Here is a 12,248-nt window from a genome sequence, read left to right on the forward strand (position 1 = left end):
GTGTACTTCCTTGTACCCAAAAAGGACTTAACCATGCGCCCTGTATTAGATCTGCGCCCAGCGAACAAATTTGTCAAACCCCAAAAGTTTCGTATGGTGACCTTACAGGAAGTAATCCCACTGTTATCACAAGGGGATTACATGACAACACTAGACATGAAAGATACATACTTTCATATTTTAATGTTGCCAGCGCACAGAAAATACCTCAGGTTCAAGATAGAAAACAGACACTACCAGTTCAGAGTACTACCCTTCGGGATAGCATCTGCACCAAGGGTATTCACGAAAGTACTGGCAGTGGCAGCGGCCCACCTGCGCAGGTTATCCATCCCGGTATACCCTTACCTCGACGACTGGCTCATAACAGGGGATTCTTACGAAACATGCTTCTCCAATACCCAAAAGACCGTAGACCTTTTGTCCCAACTGGGCTTCTCCATCAACGAAAAGAAGTCCAGCTTAGACCCCAGCCAAATCAAACAATTCCTAGGGGCTCTAATTCGAACAAAGGACGGCCTCGTATTCCCCTCCAACGAGAGGGTCCAAAACATGCTGTTTCAGATTCCCCACTATGTGGCAGGTCGAGAGGTGACGGTACGCAAAGCAATGCGCTTGCTAGGGATGATGGCATCATGTATTTATTTGGTACCTCACGCACGCCTGCGCATGCGCCCAATGCAAGAGTGGCTCTACAGCCAGTGGTGTCAGGCCAGCGGACAATGGGACGATCTAGTGGTAGTCTCGCAGGCCTTGGTTCTCTCGCTACGGTGGTGGACAAAAGAAAACCTGTTATTAGGGAAAACTTTTGCCACACCCGCAGTGGAAGCCACTCTAACCACAGACACATCCCTTACAGGATGGGGGGCTCACCTATCCCATCAGACTGCTCACGGAGCGTGGACTCCGAGCTTAGCATCCAAGCATATAAACCTGCTGGAACTACTAGCGGTGTTCAAAGCACTAAAAACCTTTCAGGAACACCTACAAGGGAAGACAGTGATGGTCCTCACAGACAGCACCACAGCCATGTACTACCTCAACAAGCAAGGAGGCACTCACTCTCCAGGACTGTCCAAACTGTCCCAGAATATATAGAAGTGGGCTCTCAAACACAACATGTTCCTACTATAACAACATGTACCAGGGGAACTCAATCTTCTAGCAGACAAACTCAGCAGAGACTTCCCCCTACCCGAAGAGTACGAATGGCAATTGCACAAAGACATCGTCTTAGACGTCTTCACGCAATGGGGATTCCCGGAAATAGACCTGTTCGCAACTCTGGAAAACTCACAATGCCAAAGTTACGCCTCCAGGTACCCCCAGAACCAGTCCAAGGGGAACGGTCTGTCGATTCAATGGTCAGGGAAATTTGTTTACGCCTTTCCCCCGACTCCCCTTCTCAACAAAGTGGTGCACAAGATGCACCAGGAACAGGTTACCATGATACTAGTAGCCCCAATGTGGGCCCGGCAGCCATGGTTCGCTCACTTGATGAAGATGTCCCTATCTCCCCCAGTGAAACTTCCCTGCCCCTACAACATGCTGTCACAGGACAAGGGCAGAACACTGCATCCATGCCCTCAGAACATGAACTTAGCAGCTTGGCTCCTGAGATCATAGAATTTGGACATCTACAACTCCCGCAGAGATGTATGGACATCCTCAGGGAAGCCAGAAAACCTAATACTCGCCACTGCTATTCTAGCAAGTGGAAAAGATTTGTCATCTGGTGTACAGGTAAGAGCATCAACCCGGTTGACTGTTCTCCTACTAACATTATTCTATACTTGACCCATTTACTGGATTCAGGTCTAGTGTTCAATTCCATTAAAGTCCACCTAGCGGCACTTTCTGCATACACCACTTCCCAACTTAAAGTGTCGTGGTGGAAGATACCAGTTATCAAGGCCTTCATGGAGGGGGTAAAAAGAATACACCCTCCGATAGCTAACCCTGCTCCCGGATGGGACTTAAATGTGGTACTTTTTAGACTCATGGGCCCTCCTTTCGAACCCATGCACAAGGCAACTCTTAAAGACCTCACTCTTAAGACTGCTTTCCTAATAGCTATCACCTCCATTAGGAGAGTAAGTGAACTACAGGCTCTTTCTGTACTAGATCCCTTCGTAACAGTTCACAAGGATAAGGTGGTTCTACGCACACACCCTAGGTTTGCACCAAAATTCATCTCGAAATTTCATGTAAACCAATCAATAGAACTACCTACGTTCTTTCAAAACCCTTCCAGCTTGGGAGAAAAAAGTCTGCATACACTAGATGTACGCAGAGCTGTCATGTTCTACATGGAAAGAACCAGACCACTGAGAAAGACTAATCAGTTCTTTGTCTCGGTGGCAGCAGGAAGAGAAGGAGATGCTGTCTCAAAGTCCACTATATCTAGATGGATTGTTCAATGCATCACTCTCTGTTACACTCTTGCTAAGAGAGAACTACCCTTCAAGCCAAGAGCACATTCCACTCGAGGCACGGGGGCTTCCATAGCATTCATTGCAAATGTTCCCCTTGAGTCCATCTGCAAAGCGGCAACCTGGAGTTCTGTGCACACCTTTACAAAACACTACTGTCTAGATGCACACTCTAGATCTGACTCCCAGGTGGAGCAGGCAGTATTAAGACATCTTTTCTCTACTGTTCCTTCTCATAACCCACCGCCAACTCCGGGTACTGCTCGCTAGTCTATGCACAGCATGTGATTCTAAGCAGATTAACAAACATCAGAAGACAATGCATTACTTACCGTAAAAGCATTTCTGATGGTTGTATCTGCTTAGATTCACATGCGCCCACCCTTCCTCCCCGCTCGGATGGAAGGAACATAGACATCCTTTTCTATATTTCTCTCTTTTCTGTACTCACTCACGGCTGAAAGGCTCCCTCAGGGCAGAAAAATACAAACAGAGGGACCTCAACGCGTGAGGGATTGTGGGTACAACGCACGTCACTATAGGGATAGTGTTACAGACACGCCTTGTCGACGTCCCCTTTTGGAGTACGAAAAACAAAATGCAATACTCCGCAGTGACCACTGGATGTCGGACCTATGCACAGCATGTGAATCTAAGCAGATACAACCATCAGAAATGCTTTTACGGTAAGTAATGCATTGTCATACTAGTTACTAGACGCAGAGTCGAGTGCCACGTAGATGTATATACTAGTGCCACGTAGATGTATGTACTAGTGCCACGTAGATGTATATACTAGTTACTAGACGCAGAGTCGAGTGCCACGTAGATGTATATACTAGTGCCACGTAGATGTATATACTAGTGCCAAATAGATGTATATACTAGTGCCACGTAGATGTATATACTAGTTACTAGACGCAGAGTCGAGTGCCACGTAGATGTATATACTAGTGCCACGTAGATGTATGTACTAGTTGCTAGATGCAGAGTTGAGTGCCACGTAGATGTATATACTAGTGCCACGTAGATGTATATACTAGTTACTAGACGCAGAGTCGAGTGCCACGTAGATGTATATACTAGTGCCACGTAGATGTATGTACTAGTGCCACGTAGATGTATATACTAGTTACTATACGCAGAGTCGAGTGCCACGTAGATGTATATACTAGTGCCACGTAGATGTATATACTAGTGCCACATAGATGTATGTACTAGTGCCACGTAGATGTATATACTTGTGCCACGTAGATGTATATACTAGTTACTAGACGCAGAGTCGAGTGCCACGTAGATGTATATACTAGTGCCACGTAGATGTATGTACTAGTTGCTAGATGCAGAGTCGAGTGCCACATAGATGTATATACTAGTGCCACGTAGATGTATATACTAGTTACTAGACGCAGAGTCGAGTGCCACGCAGTGGTTGAAGTGAGCGGGAGCGGTCGGGAGCAGTGTTCCTATACTTTTTTAAATTACCTTGTACAGCTCCTATACTTTTATTTTAAAAAGAAACCATTCCGGAATGGTTTTGTTTTAAAAATAAAAGTGTAGGAAGAAGTTGAAACCTTCACTTTCAGTGCACTGCACTGAACTTCCCTTAAACAGCAGGCAGGTGTTTGGGGGGGTGTTTTGTGTGTGGGAGGGGTTGTGGCAATGGGGTTTGTGGTGAGCAGGGGCAGACCAGCAGGGAACATAGTTCCACTACTTCTTTTCGTACACTTCGACCACTGGTGCCACGTAGATGTATGTAGTAGTTGCTAGACGCAGAGTCGAGTGCCACGTAGATGTATGTACTAGTTGCTAGATGCAGAGTCGAGTGCCACGTAGATGTATATACTACGTGTCATAGTTACATGCCGAGTCCCTCATTTCTTTCTGGCTCCGTATTCATACGGCTGCCATATTTTGGGTTCGAAATCATGTGTTAAATGCATTTAAAGGACAAAACACCCAACAATTGAATTTATGTTGCTGAATTGGGGTTTTCCATGACAGATGAATCTGCAAAGCTCAGTTATAAATGGGGTGAAATGAACATGCACACAGCACCATGTTACAAAGTAAATATTATATTGAGCAGCAGTCATCAGTACGTTCATAATTTATGGAAAGCACGTTTAGCTGCTTCTCCCTACTTCTATAGTGATAGGTTACAAGAACATTTTGGTTTTTCTATAATAGAACTGCCAGTATATACGCATACCAAGTTACTACAATCAGCCATACATGTGGCGATTCGGTATGGGATAATACATGGTGAATTATTACCTCAGCGGGTCATTTGTTGTTATGGATAATTGCTTCATGTATATAAAGCATTGATTGCAGATATGTTGGAAGGCTATAAAAGACTATTTAACCTGTTAACATAGTGTCCATTGAATAAAATATGTGACTCAACCTATTCCACTCAGTTTGGGGATAATAAGAGCCATGCATTCAGAATGACATTTATGAGGTCTCATCTAGAATGTGAACAATACCTTTCACCGATGTCTAACAAGCGCACTTGATCCATTACAAGCTGAACATACATGGTTAAATAGATATTGTGTAAGAATGACATTCTATCTTGCGGGTGACCACATCTTCTTAACTTCACAGAAAATGCACCATTTCATTCTCACGATTTAATCCAAATTCTGTTGCTCTGAGTTTCCTCCTCTCCTGCCCACTTTCACCTTCTGAAGCCTGACAAATCTGAGATCATATTTCATGTCCATTTGATGCATTAGTTGCCAATGTGCAGCCAAAGGCAACGTAGCATCTTGGCTCCCAATTGCGGAGATGTGTTCTCGTATTCTCGTTCTGGTTTCTCGGATGGTACTTCCAATGTATATGCGTTGGCATACACATATCAGCGCATACACTACATATTTTTATCTACAATTTATGTTCTCCTGTATTGTAATTTGAGTTCCCCTTGCATCTCGGAAAGTTGTTGTACTTTTGTGTGCATAGTTGCACATGGTGCATGATCCACACTTCCTGAATCCTACCACTTCCTTTTGTAACCAAGTTTCTTTCATTGTGTTCGGTATCTCAGGAAGTATAGATGGACTCAAGTTAATTTTGATGGTCTTAGCTTTTCTAAAAATGAGTCTTGGCTGATGTTCAATGTATTCAGTTAAGTGGGGGTCAAGTTTCAAAAGGTGCCAGTTACGTTTTAGTATTGACATCAAATCATGGTTGTCGGAACAGTATGTTGTAATTAACATCAGACTGTCAAAGTTATGAGGTGATCCTTTGTCCTTGGGTGAGATTGTTTGTTCCCTGGTCGTATTCGAAGCTTTCCTGCGGGCAGCAAGGATGCAACCTGATGTATATCCTCTTTCTCTGAATCTGTTATAGAGAAGATCACATTCTTTATTCAATGTTTGCGCCTCTTTGCAATTTCTTCTGGCTCTAATAAATTTGCCTGTTGGCACATTCCATTTTACTGGCTTGTGATGACAGCTTGTTGCGAAAAGTGTCGAATTAACCTCGGTTTCTTTCCGATAGGTTGTGTATACAGTTCTCCGTCTCTAACGTAGATTGTTAGATCCAAAAAATGTATCCTCAAGTTGCTGCTCTGACCTGTAAATTCCACGCCTGGTTCATTGTTGTTCATTCTTAATCTGTATTCTTCTAGTTCCTCCACTGTCCCATTCCAAAGGAGAACATCATCAATGCATCTGGCCCATAAAATGACTTGTTTACTGTATGACTGGTCTTTGTATACTAGTTGGTCCTCGTACATGCCCATAAAAAGATTTGCGAGGGCTGGGGCATATTTTGTACCCATACCAACACCTCTTTTTTGATGATAATATTTGTTGTCAAAAACAAAAACGTGCTCCAATGTAGCTGTCAGCATTTCTTTAATAATTTGTACAAAATGATAATGTGAAGCAGAATCATTTCTGAATGCATAGTAAAGGTCTCATTACCGACGATGAAAGAAATTTCTTGCACGTTAAACAACCTATCCTTCCTACTATATATTTTCTCAGGGCCCAAGACTCAGGGTGCCCGATTTAAAAGCATACATTAAAGATACCTCCCACACGATCAGGATAATTGAAAGAATTGTTTGGCAGCCTACATACCTCTTAGCGACATGGGATGTACGAGCCCTTTATACCATCATCAAACACGAGGCAGCAGTCCGAACAATAGACTATGTATTCAGAATTGATTCTGCTTCACATAGGGTCATTGAATCATTTCAGTAAAAATGATGGTGCTGTTGGTAATATTATTCATGTTTGTGCCAATACACAAGTCATCAGTGATTACATAATGGACTGGTCAAGCAGGCATCCTATTGTTGGCAAATGCCTGCCTTTATCTTATGTGTATGGAAATTGGGAGCTTCAATGTGCTAATTTAGTCGTTTCTGAATAGATATATTGGTAGAACATATATATGCATGTTCCTGATGATTAAAATATGCATTTAAAATGTTTGTTCACCCAGCCTGCGTTTTTTCCTAGTGTTTTGGATGAAAAACATTTCTAAACAAAAATTGATCGCATTATCCTGCATCATGTTACCTCTGTTCCACTAAATGTTACCAGTGGAGCACCCCTTCTCTGCCATCTATTAGGGCGCCTTTTCCCAATAGATGGCACTTCAAAGTCAAATAGGTTACTACATGAGGAGTTAACATCACTACTACTGAGTAGAGTCTTATTACAAATGCTGCCTGCGATTGTGAACGTATTGAAACTAATAATGTGCATCTCCTTTTATGTTAATAGGTGACTGATGCCCCAGAAATGCAACAACAGTAATTGTTCGATTCTCTGGACTATCGCAGTGAAAAGCTTCATTGTTAGAATATGCCATTTCCAAGCCTTTTAGAAGTGTGCAAGTTTGGGGTTTAGTTGCCTTTTCAGAGTATTCAGGAACTGGGATTGCGTAGCCTGTTGATACATGATGACTTCTGTCCATGCAACCACTTCGTTATAGCATCCAGTAACCAAGCGTGTTCATTCTGTAAATCCTGGGGGAGTGGTATATCTAGCATGAAAATGACAATGTCTTATGTGCAGTAAGGAAAGCATTTCTCATTTGTGCTCCAAATTTGGGAAACAGCTAATTGAAAAGGCTCCACTTAAGTCAAGGCACCTGACAAAATAAACTGGCAAGACGGTTTACATGTGCACAAAATGTGGGAACAATTGCCATCTCAAGAACATTCTTATTGCCCACACGAGTACATAGGTGAAAATCCTTATCAATGCACTGAATTTGATAGTGGCGCCAATTTGAATGATACAATTATCAGCCACCAGCAAATTAATAGTGGTGAGAAACCTTATGAATGCATTGAATGTGGAAAATGGTTTGCTCAGAAGGCAGGTCTTGATAGCCACCAAAGAACACATACAGGAGAGACACCTTATAAGTGCATTGAATGCGGGAAAGGGTTTGCTCAGAAGGGTAATCTTATTAGCCACCAGAGAACACATACAGGAGAGAAACCTTATGAGTGCATTGAATGTGGGAAAGGGTTTGCTACAAAGGGAGTGCTTACTAGCCACCAGAAAACACATACAGGTGAAAAACCCTATGAGTGCATTGAATGTGGGAAAGGGTTTGCTACAAAGAGAGACCTTACTGTGCACCAGAGAACACATACAGGTGAGAAACCTTATGAGTGCATTGAATGTGGGAAAGGGTTTGCTACAAAGGGGGTGCTCAGTAGCCACCAGAGGACACATACAGGTGAGAAACCTTATCAGTGTACTGAATGTGGGTATGGGTTTGCTACAAATGGAGACCTTACTATCCACCAGAGAACACATACAGGTGAGAAACCTTATGAGTGCACTGAATGTGGGAAAGGGTTTGCTACAAAGGGTGTACTTAATATCCACCAGAGAACACATACATGCGAGAAACCTTATGAGTGCATTGAATGTGGGAAAGGGTTTTCAAAGAAGGGAGGTCTTATTAGGCACCAGAGAACACATACAGGAGAGAAACCTTATGCGTGCATTGAATGTGGGAAAGGGTTTGCTGAGAAGGGTTCTCTTACTAACCACCAGAGAACACATACAGGAGAGAAACCATATGAGTGCATTGAATGTGGGAAAGGGTTTGCTGAGAAGGGTCATCTCATTCGCCACCAGAGAACACATACGGGAGAGAAACCTCATGAGTGCCCTGAATGTGGGAAAGAGTTTGCTCTGAAGCATCATCTTATTAGTCACCAGAGAACACATACAGGTGAGAAACCTTAGGAGTGCATTGAATATGGGAAAGGGTTTGCTCAGAGGAAACATCTTATTAGTCACCAGAGAACACACATAGTTGAAATACCTCATAACTACGTTGAGTGTGGGAACTGGTTTAGTCATAAGGTAGGTCTTATTTACCATCAGTCCTTACATACAGGTGAGAAACCACATAAGTGTAGGGAATGTAGGAAGAGCTCCTTTTGAGAGAGTGATCATATTCACCTTTGCCACCAGAGAATACATACGGGTGAGAAACCTTATCAGTGCACTGAATGTGGAAAATGCACCATACAAAACATGCATGCCTGGGTCTTTTTCAGTTTAATGAATGTGGTGAATACTTCAGTACACAGGATGTTCCTAACTGCCATGAGACAGGACATGGAGGTGGTGAAATCTCTTCTGCAATTGAAGATGCTTCTGAGAGAAGGAGGTGCTTCTACAATGCTACTGAGTTTGGCCTGGCTGTTGACTAATACTGTGAAGAACCTGCCTCCATAGCTGTTCTCGGTTTCCTTTGGCACACGATTGATGGCTGATTATGATTGTTGAATCACTGCTGTTTGGAATGCATCCCTTCTGGAATATTCAGACAGGAGACTGCATCTTGAGGTAACCATCCTATGAAACACGTTGCCTAATGACCTCATGCAAATTAATGGGCACCAACATTTCGGAAAAGCTTAAGACTCAATGGATGAATCAATAACTATAGACCCTCATAGGATATATGGGGTGTCCCTTGGGACCCTGGCAGCTAGTAAGGGCTCTGACCTTAAGTGGAGGTCTCCCCCCATCTCTCGGCTTAGCTAAGGTCTAGTGCCCTCCTCATGCAACAGGGAAGCTCCCATCTACTGAAATGGAACCCAGAGGGCATCTTTTCTTTTTCAGTACTGATATTATGCTCTTGCTACATAGATTCTAAAAGTGGATTTGGAGGGCTCAGAGTGCATTTCCCTTCCCAACTGCAATGCACAGCTCTATCAACGTACATCCCTTACAACTTACTCCCAGGTTCTGCAACACATCCACGGCAGTTCCTGTTGCATCTCATGCACATATATAGGTATAGAGAAGGTTTTCACAAAACAGAAAGGCTTCCGGGAGAGAGCTATAATATGCATTACATAACTGTTATCAATTAGCATTTCACTGAACCATCGTCTTAGAGCCAAGAATGACTAATGTTGTAAAAAAGCATGTATTTATTTACACACATACAAATCCCTTATACCTTCTCTCTAGAATAACACAATATTCCAACTCTCCAAGTTCACATAGAATTCAAACACATTTGTCTGTCTGGTAAGCATCAAGTCTCATCTTCGGTAATCAAATCAATTTACATTGCTTCTTAAGTCAGGGACTTCAAATACATGTCAAGCATATAAACCCCTGTCCAACTCCACCTGGGCTTTAAATCACCTTTCCATTGACAAAGACACAAAAGTCCTGTCCAGCTTTATCCCTTCTGCTTCAGGAAAATCATAGTCCCAATAGACCTGCACTATCACTGAATCAATATGTATAAAATGGCATTGCATTTCTAAAGGCAAATCACACAGTTTAGTAAAATAAAGTAAAGTAATAGCTTGTATAGGCTCGTCAAACCTATACAATGGTAAATCACAATATATCAAGCAATACATTTCAATGTATATTATAATTTTCAATGCTTAGCGAAATTGGAGTACATTATTCAGTCAAGCAAACCCCATTGCAATACTATCCCAATCATGACTGAAAGGGACAGCTTAAGTCATACGCCCCCCTGCTCCCTCTGACAGGATCTCACCATGGCATCGCCTCAGCAAGTCAGCCAGCCCGACCCTGTATAGATGCTTCTCAACCTACATATTCTGTCAGTTGTTATAACCATAATTATTTCCAGATTTGACTATGGCAATGGCATTTTTTCTGTGCTCCTTGGCATGTGTGACTTACTTCAGGTGGCACAGAGGGTCAACCTGCTTTTTTCATCCATTGAGAAATGTGGCCATATCACCGTTTCATTACAGTCTGCACTGGCTTCCTGTGACCTCTCAGATTGGGTTTAAGGTGCTTTGTATAACCCATTGTGCCTTTTATGGCAAAAGTCCGCACTTTCTGCAATGGATCCTTCCACCCTTGTCCTCCCTGTACCTTTAAATCCATTCCTCGAGATGAGGTGGTCTACCGTTTTCTTTTGGTTTTTTCCTCCCTATATCTGCAATGCCATCTGTCTAAGTTGGTTTGTCTTTCCTTAATTTTTCTAGATTGTCCTTTGTTTCAATGTCCACCTGCTGTTGGAACCCATAAAACCTTAGGTGAATAAGTGCCATAGAGAAATATTGTATTTAATAACAAAATAAATGGCAGCTATTAATGCTAACCCTACAGATAAGCTCTGTATTAACCATTTACTCCCCAAGAATTGGCAAACACTCTCCCTTAAAAAAAGTAGCTAAACTCCCAAATGTAAAATTGGAAGCAATGGACAAATAGGTGCCAGCCTTCCTGCATTTTCCCCACTCAGGTTCATGAATATGTTCATCCCAGTGATGCCAGCCAGGCAGTACCAGTGGAGGGTGGTCTACATGGATTTATGCTTGATATGTAGAGAAGCTATACAGTAATGTATATTTTATTGTACATGAATTGCTAGTCATAAAAAAGTGTGAATTTCAAAGTTGCAATGTCTTTCTACTTAAGTAAAAAAGAACAAATGACTTGCCTCTCTGTAATGTTTTTTTCTGATGGATATACCTGCCATAGATGCCTCATCTATGATATCCATATCCTCGTACAACTGTTCTCCAGAAACCTTTATGCCGCTAGGGGGCACTGCACAGCTCTGTATCGTTCCAACTCCTCTTCACAGCTTGCTCCAAAATTATGTCTGTGCCAGTATGAGTAGCGGTGCTGTGCCCCATGACCTCAGTTCTACCCTCCTTCCCTAGCACTCTTGATGCTGAGGGACTGTAGAAATGATGGTGTACTAGCTTCCCGCAAGAGGTGCAGGTAAGAAGTACAATGAGGAATCCATGGCAGAAACATTACTGAGAGCTGACTCACCCATTTCACAGACGTGATGGCAACCAGGAAAATCACCTTAAGCGTGAGCAATCTAATGGAACAGGAATGAAAGGGCCCAAACGGAGCACCCATAAGAAAAGTTGAAGCTAAATTCAAATTCCACCCCAGAACTACAAACTGGCAGGGAGGAAACTGGTTACACCAACCCCACAAGAACTGCATAACAGTGTTGATTGTGAAAAACAAGCCTTTTTCTAGCGACCTCTTGGAAACAGAAATAGTGGCAAGGTGACCCTTTAAAGTGTCAATCTGCAGGCCCACTTGGGCCAAGGAAAGCAGAAAATCCAACACATGGGGCAGAGGACAGGATAAAGAATCCTCTCCCAGCACCAAATTGAAAATGCCTGCCACCTGTAGGCATACATGTATCTTTTAGCTGGCCTCGGAGCTGAAAGGAGCACTCATTGTATCTTAGCATCTCAGTAGTCCAGCATGAAGGTTCATGCTGCTGAGGTTCAGGTGGAGAACCCACCCCTCTGACTGGGAGAGCAAGTCTACATTGGCG

At 42.9% G+C, this 12,248-nt stretch overlaps 1 pseudogene; it reads left to right on the top strand.

The window, feature by feature from the left end:
- Positions 1-11,376, top strand: part of LOC138559113 (zinc finger protein 585A-like) — a 258,465-nt pseudogene extending 247,089 nt beyond the window's left edge.
- The last annotated feature ends 872 nt before the right edge of the window (positions 11,377-12,248 follow it).

This window comes from Ambystoma mexicanum, unplaced genomic scaffold (assembly GCF_040938575.1).
Source record: "Ambystoma mexicanum isolate Mex_15411 unplaced genomic scaffold, UKY_AmexF1_1 Mex_scaf38, whole genome shotgun sequence".
Lineage (NCBI taxonomy): Eukaryota > Metazoa > Chordata > Amphibia > Caudata > Ambystomatidae > Ambystoma > Ambystoma mexicanum.